Source organism: Onychomys torridus, chromosome 4 (assembly GCF_903995425.1).
Source record: "Onychomys torridus chromosome 4, mOncTor1.1, whole genome shotgun sequence".
NCBI lineage: Eukaryota > Metazoa > Chordata > Mammalia > Rodentia > Cricetidae > Onychomys > Onychomys torridus.
In genome coordinates, this window is record NC_050446.1 from 143,393,691 (window position 1) to 143,401,919 (window position 8,229).

The following is an 8,229-nucleotide window of genomic DNA, read 5'->3' on the forward strand; positions in this document are numbered from 1 at the left end:
GTAGATATTTTTCTTGGAAATTGAGAGGTATGCCTCACCCCGCCACTGACACACTCCTATTTCATCCCATGTTTCTCCCCTATTCCCTGTTCATTCTACATTCCTTCCCTCCCCAGCTTCACACCTCCAGCCTTTTCCCCACCCAGTCCCACCCAGCCTTCCTTTGGCATTCCCTGTGCTGTTGCTTCTGGCCTGGTGGCTTCACTGTGCTATAAACTGGAGTTTCCTGGAAAAGCCACATCTGTGTTGAAGTGACTACGGACTGACGATGGAGTTGGGAGGTTGGAGATCAACAGCCAAAATGATCTTGGGCCATCTCTAGTTTCCCAAGTAGCCTAAGACCCTTGTTGATGGGTTTTTGTTGTGGTTGTTTTGTTTTTGTTTGTTAATTGGTTTGTTTGCTTGCTTTTTTTGAGAGCCATATGAGCCTTTCTTGGTTCTTGGCAGTATTGACTGGGGGAGGTAAGGTGCTTGATGAACAATTGTTACCAAAGCCACCCCATGCCAGTGGCTTCTCAGTTCATTGTCTCACACTCGAGATTAATAAAGAAACACAGATAACTAGGAGAGAGAACTTCCAAGAGCAGGCGGGGTTCAGGGAGGGATTCTGCAGGGCTGCCTGCCCAGTGACCTTCTGTGGATCTAATGGTGGGAACTGAACGGAGACTGAGGTCATCTTTATTAGGATTGGTCAGTTTTGGATGCCTTGCAGGGTGAGCTGATGCTGGATGACAGATTTATGTGTGTTCCTTCAGCTCCACTGGAGAAATGATTGTCTTTTCCTAGCTCATGACCCATTACAACCTCTGGCCTTTGCAGAACTTCCCTGCTTTGCTGTAACCCACTAATATATTTGGTAAATGCATTTATTTATGACTGTCTTCTGTGCCGTGACCACAGAATTTCACATGGTCCTCTTCCATAGTGTAACATGTCATTTTGGACAATCTGAATCCTTGTTTCTGGGACATGGTCATTTATATTTAGCTCAGACTATATTATCTCCTGTACCATTTGGAACAAGAGCTGTGCTTTTAAATTAAAAAAAAAAAAGCTGTTGTTACAGTATGTACATGATGGGTGTGCATGGGCTCACGTGTCACTATGTCTGGGTGGAGACGTGTCTTTGGTCAGTGACTGGTTGTCATGTGAGAATTGTGAGTGCTTGTGAGAAAACAAGATTCTTGTGACCTCAGTGTCTGCAAGACACAGACTTGTTCTTGGAATGTGCTTTCATGCTCCTCCTAGGTGTAGCTGATAGGAGTGAGTTCACTTTAGATGAATATTGCAGCTGGCTATGTTATTTGTTCACGTGCCTCTGTGGGAAAACATGCTTGTCCCACATGTGGCTTGTCCTTGGGAGTGGACACTTTCCTCAGGTGACTCTTCCTCACCCTCAGAGTGTAAATTGTTTGATGCTCTGAGTAAAGCTGGCTATGCACAAGACTTTACTCCTCATTTATCAGCGCCATTCTCCCAGGTCCCACCAATGCTAGGACAGTAAATGGTTGGGGTTCTACATTGGATGGACAGGCTTTTTGTTGTTGTTGTTGTTGTTATTCATGGTTCCCCAGAAAAAGTCACTTAAACACCCAAGCTGGTCTTGAACTCACTCAATATTAGGCAAGCCTTAGATATTCCATCCTTCCCTCTCAGCTTCTCCAGCAGCAGGTACTGAAAGGCTTGTGCTACCAGAGCCAACTTAAAGGTGTGACAATCATTCTGCCTCCGAGCCCCAATCTCTGCTTGATTGAAACTATTTATACATTGAAATAAAGCTTTGTTCCAGGCTTGGTGCTTCTCGGTTCTCTCTGCTGTTTTGAGGCTGAAGCGCATGTATGGGAATGAGTACTTCATAGATAGATAATGGCCAGATTCCCTGGGAACTGTCTCCAGTGTAAGCACAGCCCTAGCAACTCAAGAGCTACTAACATCAAGTCTTCTCAGGATGCAATTCTGCATTCCTTGAGGCAATGCTCCCTGGCAGGGCAGATCAGCCGGATAGTGGGGTGTGTGTGTGTGTGTGTGCGTGTGTGTGTGTGTGTGTGTGTGTGTGTGTGTGTGTGTGTGTGTGACAGACAGAGATGGGGGAGGGGGAGAGAGAGAAACAGAGACAGACAGACAGAGACAGAGAGTGACAGTGAAAGAGAATGGTTTCTCAGTAATCTAATATACAGACACATAAAAGGCCAATAGTAAAAGCAAAAAATCCCCACACTTTAACAGTTAGACCCTGACTACTCAGTACCTGACCCAGTGACCTGTGATGTCTTATACAAATGTTTAAAGAAAGCTTCCTGTAGTTCCTTGCTTCAGGAAACAACTAGTGCTGTAAAATGTACTATTTAACTAGATAATACAAACTCCCTCATCCCCTCTGATACAGACTCCCCCCCCCCCCCAAATGGCCCAAAAGAGAAAACTAACCTACCCCTCATCTGTTATAAGACTTCCAGCCCCTCTCAGATTTACAATGCAATCCTTTCTCTGGGTGCTCACCGGCTGTGGCCTTACCAAGATGTATTTAATACACTTTTCTTCTGCTGGTTTTTTTTTTCTTCATTTTGGGGTGGTGGTGGTGGTGTAAATTCACTTATAACACACTCATAACCGACCTGTCACTTTCCACAGCATCTAACAAGTCACCTTGCATCTCCTCTGGCAGGCTGGACCTGGAAAAGGAGGCTCAGAGCAGAGGTAAGGTGGACATGTGTCTCTACAGAGCAAGTTCGGGGCTCTCTCTCCAACAGTGCTGCCCCAACAAGCTAGAGTGGAGACAAATTAAGCTGGGGGTAGTGGTGCACACCTTTAATCCCAGCACTGGGGAGGCCAAGGCAGGGGGGAATCACTGAATTCAAGACCAGCTTGGTCTACAGAGCAAGTTCCAGGATAGCCAGGGCTACACAGAGAAACACTGTCTCAGAAAAAAGTAAGTAAAGACAAGTTAGGCTGAGAGCCTCCCAAGTCCATTTATATATCCCTCATTTTCAAGGTTCAACTGTTATCATCCTAGACTCTGCTTAGTTGTTGACCAGAAATTCCTTTAGCTCAGAACTTACTGAATATTCACTGAGTCTCATAGCAGCTGATTGCCTGCTTTGCCTTTCTCTTCTTCCTATACCTGATTTAGAGCATTGCTGTGAATGAAACCCCTATGAATGAATGAATGAATGAATGAATGAGTGAAGAACTGTCTTCAGGCCACTTCCAGCCTTTTTGCTCCACAGAGTCATGCTTTGAGAATGAAAAGCAGGAAAGCTCTGATAGAAGAATGGGCAGCCTCTGCAGCCACACATGTTCTTTTTTTCTTTTTTTCTTTTCTGGAGCTGAGGACCGAACCCACTGAGCTACATCCCCAACCCCTGGCCACACATATTCTCTCTTTGTCTCTGTCTCCCTCTGTTTCTCTCTGTGTCTGTATCTGTGTTTGTCTCTGACCGTCGTCTGTCTGTCTGTCTGTCTCTCTCTCTCTCTCATCCATAAATGACCTAAAGATTGATGGCAGGAAAACCCAGCCCTTCATGCTAACCCAGAAGACACAATAACAAGCGTCGATGTCACTGGAGTGCCAGCCACAGTGTCATTTCATGTCACCCCCTCATCTACCTCAGGGAGTGGAAGGCACCAGCAGGGGGCGACGAGGCTTCCCAAATGGCAACAGCAACAAACAGCAACAGTCAGGTGGGAGGAGAAACAAGTGGAGGGGAGACCGTGGGCGGGCAGGGGGCGCGGGGGGGGGGGGGTGAGTTATACTGTCAGTTGTGACAACTGTCTGGGAGAAACAATGTAAGGGAGGCAGGCTTTATTTTCTCAGTTTTGGTGTCCATTCTGGGGTGTTGTCTTCAGTAGGGTATGCCCACCCTGAGATGCTGTATTCAGAGAGGTATATGGTCACCAGGTCACCATCCAAAGGTGTTGCCAGCTGTGGGGTACTCTCATCCTGAAATGCTGCCTACAGTGGGGTATGCCTGTTCTAAGGAACTTTCCACAGGAGAGTGTCCTGAGATGCTGTGGTTAGCAACCCATACTCCAGCTTCTTGCCACAGTGTGCCCCTGTGCCTGGCGTAGCCACAGAGAATGGGGGGTGTGGGGGTGTGGGGAAGACTTTGCATTTGACGCAGGTCTCCTGGCCCAGCAATGTCATCCGGGGGCTGCAGGAGGCCTGGGAATCTATAAATGAACAAGTCTATAGGGGAGGGCCATCAAATGGCCCTGGAGCCACATTTTTGGAATGCATTTCAACAAATTCGCTGGCTTTCATCTAGTTCTCAAACCTGAGCCCAACACCCCCCTCCCCAACTTCAAGGTCACCTCCCTGACCAGCCAGGAGGAGATTCACCTTTCTTTTAGCACCATGGCTGATCAATCACCTGCACCTTCAAAATGGAAGCCTTGAGTGCAGAGCTCTAGACGTGATGTCCAGTGACTAGGTGCTCAATGGGGAGAAGGCAAACAGTCAGATGCTACAGAGACCTAGCTTCCAAAAAGTCTGCACTTATCCTGGAATAAAAGAAGAGGAACAAGTGAAAGCTAAAGGACTTGGGAGGGAGTGTGAGGGAGAGAGACTGACAGGGGATTGTGGTGCTCTGGGCTCTTGGGAATGTTGCTGTAGCCTCCGACCTCAGCTGAGAATCCACCATAGGGAGCAGGGTCTACTTGACTTGCACTGGGACCTGGAGCCAGCTCTCCTCTCTAACAGAGTGGCCAGGGCCTCCTAGTCTGTGAATCGTTGGATTTGAAGAGAGACTTACCCTGCATTTGTGAACAGTAACTGTCATAGCCTCTCCTCCTAACAACCCCTGTGCTAGGAGCTCAGTTAGGGAGCAGACACTGGGGTGGAGGCTCAGCTTCTGGCAGGATGATTTTCGAGGATCTATAGGTTTTATCCACAGGGGAGACACTTAGAAACACACTCACCACCTGGGGACTCACTCAACTTTACCCTGGTCCACCCTGGAAAAGATCCCCTCAGGACCAAAGTTCCAACCAAAGTGTCACCTGACTGTCCTACCCTATATTTCTCCCATCAGTGAAGGCATACTGGGGAGGAAACTGATAGAAGAAACAAAACTAGCCAGAGAAAACAGAGAGAGTGTCCGCACCCCCAAAGAGGGGAGGGTCCTGGGAATAGACATGGCCTCCTGGGTACATGCATTCATGGCGGGGAATCCACACAAGTGCGTAGTGAATGTGAATGGAAAAGTCCAGGGCACGAACCTTGGCACGGCCCTCACAGGAGCAGCAAAGGGCTGTTGGCCCTGGGCTGCATGCGAAGTGGTGTGAGGGTAGGAGGTACAGAGGGATATATAGCATTTCCTTTCTCAGTGCCAACGACCAGAATCCCACTGGCCAGAGACTAAGACACATGGCCACAGGCACATGCAAGGAAGGCTGTGAGAGTCTGTAGGTGTTGGCTCCCTCTAGGCAAAAGCTCAGTGACTTCCACTGTTAAAAGAGGGGACATTAATGATGGGGACAGGTGAGTGTCTCATTCTGACAGTGGTACTGGATAGCAAAGTGTCTGCCTTGCTGTGGAAAGGGGTGAGTCAGGGTGGCTGACCATATTTGATAGCTGTCATACATTCAAAACATAGAACTGTTTCTTGTGCTAACTTTACACAGTAATGCCTGTACCACTTGTGCACGGGGCAAATACAAACAAGGATGATGGAGAAGGGTAGTCCACTGAGAAGGCCCCACTTCAGTGGGGAACATCTTCTCTTAGGAGCTTTGCTAATACGAGCAGGTGCTCCCAGTTCTGGTAACACTAAGGACCCCTAAAGACTGTAGGACAACCACTGAACCATGACAGAAAGAGGCCTTCTTGGGATCATAGTGGCCAGCCAGCCTTTTAGTTCCTGTGCCCTTCTCTGCATCATGAAAGACCACCAAGGGGAGCCGAGGCACAATTCTTTTTGCTCTGCTAGGAAAAAGTGAATTCATACTGATAGATCTCATGTCAACAACCCTTTGTTTCCTGGAAACTGTCCTATGGAGTATTGTCAGCTTCAGGTTCCCTTTGAATGTCCTCCAGCCAGGAGAGGAGACCACCCTGGCTTTGAATTTAAAGGGCAGCACAGGCCGTAGTTCGGGTTGTGGGATGCCATGATCAGGATAGGCAGGATAGCCCTGTGCAGGAGGCAGCTGCTGTATCTGTCATGCTGACTCCATTGTACCTTTGCAACCAGTGGGCCACCAGCCACTCCCTGAGGATGAGCGTACCCTGTGGTGGACTCTGATAGAAGCTGAACTAAGCCGCTGAGTGTTGCTCAACCCTGGGTTCTGTGTGGGACTCTTTACAGCTTAGCTCCAGCACACACACGATGCTCCCTTCAGGTCTGAGGCAAAGGCCTGTAAGCCCAACCTGGGCAAGAAATCCAACTCTGAATATGAGCCGGAGCTAAACAGCAGGAGCCCAGGCCTTTGCTGACACCACTCCCAAGAGCTACTCAGGAGAAAATTTCCAGAAGTCAGAGTGGAAACAGCATGATTTGGGTATGATGCTGAGTCTCTGAACATTTTCTTTTTTTCATGCGCTTGCATGTTATTTATTGATTTATTTTTCTGTCATTTATTCTTCTCTCAGACATTGCATCCCAAGTGCAGTCCCCCCCCCCCCCCCGCCACTTCTCCCAGTCCCTCCTCCCACCCCTTCTCTCCCAGATCAACTGCTCCTCTGCTCCCCTTTGAAAAGAGAGAAAAAAGCAGGCCTCCCAGGGATAGCCACCAAATATGCCCTAGTAAGATACAATACAACTAGGCATAAACACTCTTATCACATATCAGGACTGGACATAGCAACCCAGTAGGAGGAAAAGGGTCCCAAGTACAGGCAAAAGAGTCAGAGACATCCCCCATTCCCATTGTTGGGAGTCCCACAAAAACACCAAGCCACACAACCATATGTACACACAGAGGACCTAGCACAGATCCATGCAGGTCCTTGTTTGTCACTTTTGAACATTTTTTTTAAAGATTTTATTTATTTATTATATACACAGAAGAGGGTGCCAGATCTCATTACAGATGGTTGTGAGTCACCATGTGGTTCCGGGAATTGAACTCAGGACCTCTGGAAGAGCAGTCAGTGTTCTTAACCTCTGAGCCATCTCTCCAGCCCTCTGAACATTTTCTTAATTGTGTAAAATAAAAAGAGAAAAAAAAATCCTTTTGTGAGAACCTGAATTTGGATGCATAGTTGTGCTTTGCTTAGGGACCTTCCCTTGCTGCAGGCTAGGGCTCTACTCAGAGATAGTGTGGCAGGTATGTTAGTGGACAACTGTTCAAGGAGGAGCCTCGAGGGAGCCAGAGGCAGCTAACAGCTTAGAGGCCCTCACTGTCAGGGCAGCTAGGCCACCAAGGTGTCGTTGTGGGTAGGAGAGCTGTGAGCAGAGGGACAGTAGCACCCAACCTTTCTCGGGAGAGCAGGTGAGTGCTAGAGTGAGAGGACTGGTGTTGGTGTGCGAAGGTGTGCTAGATCTAAAACCATCGAGCTAACCCAGGGGGCACTGGCAGTGGCACTCTGGTCCCAGCCCTCATGTGTGGAAGGCAGGTGCAGAGAATTGGGCCTGGGTTGTCTGCACTGGGTGCAGTGAGGATCATCCAGCTGGGAAAGAGAGAGAGAGAGAGAGAGAAGAGACCAGGCAGGCTGGAACTCAGCCACTCTGCGGCTTGTCATTTCGCCGCTGTGTTGGCCGTGAGGAACCCTCCATGGGTGACATCTTGTGAACTTCGGGTTAGAAAGGCTTCACAGAGCTGCTCTAAGGTTGCTGTTTACAAAAGTCACTGGGTGGGAGTTGGGGAAGAGACTGCCTTGGCTGGCTGGTAGAGATGAAGATTTCTCAGCTCTCCATCCCCTCAACCCCACTGGCCCTAACAAGAGCCCACTTGGGCACACACTGTCAGCAGTGATGTCTGTGCTCTGCACCTCTTTTATTCTGGAGTCTGGAACTTGGTATGTGCCAGGCAGAGGTGCCTATGGAGCCAGTCCCCAACAAAACCCTCTACTCTGAGTCTGCCACATATTCCTGGTAGACAGTGTGTCACAGGAGCCCTCACAGCTCTCTGCCGAAGATCAGGTATATCCTCTGTGGCTGCATGGGATGAGAACTCTGGGAGCTTCTGTACCCTGATTACTAGAAGGGGTGAGGCGGGGGTCTTGGTCACACAATTTGGTAAACATGGGCTTAAACCATGTTGAAAAGGGGTCCTTTGAAGCTGGAGGTCTCA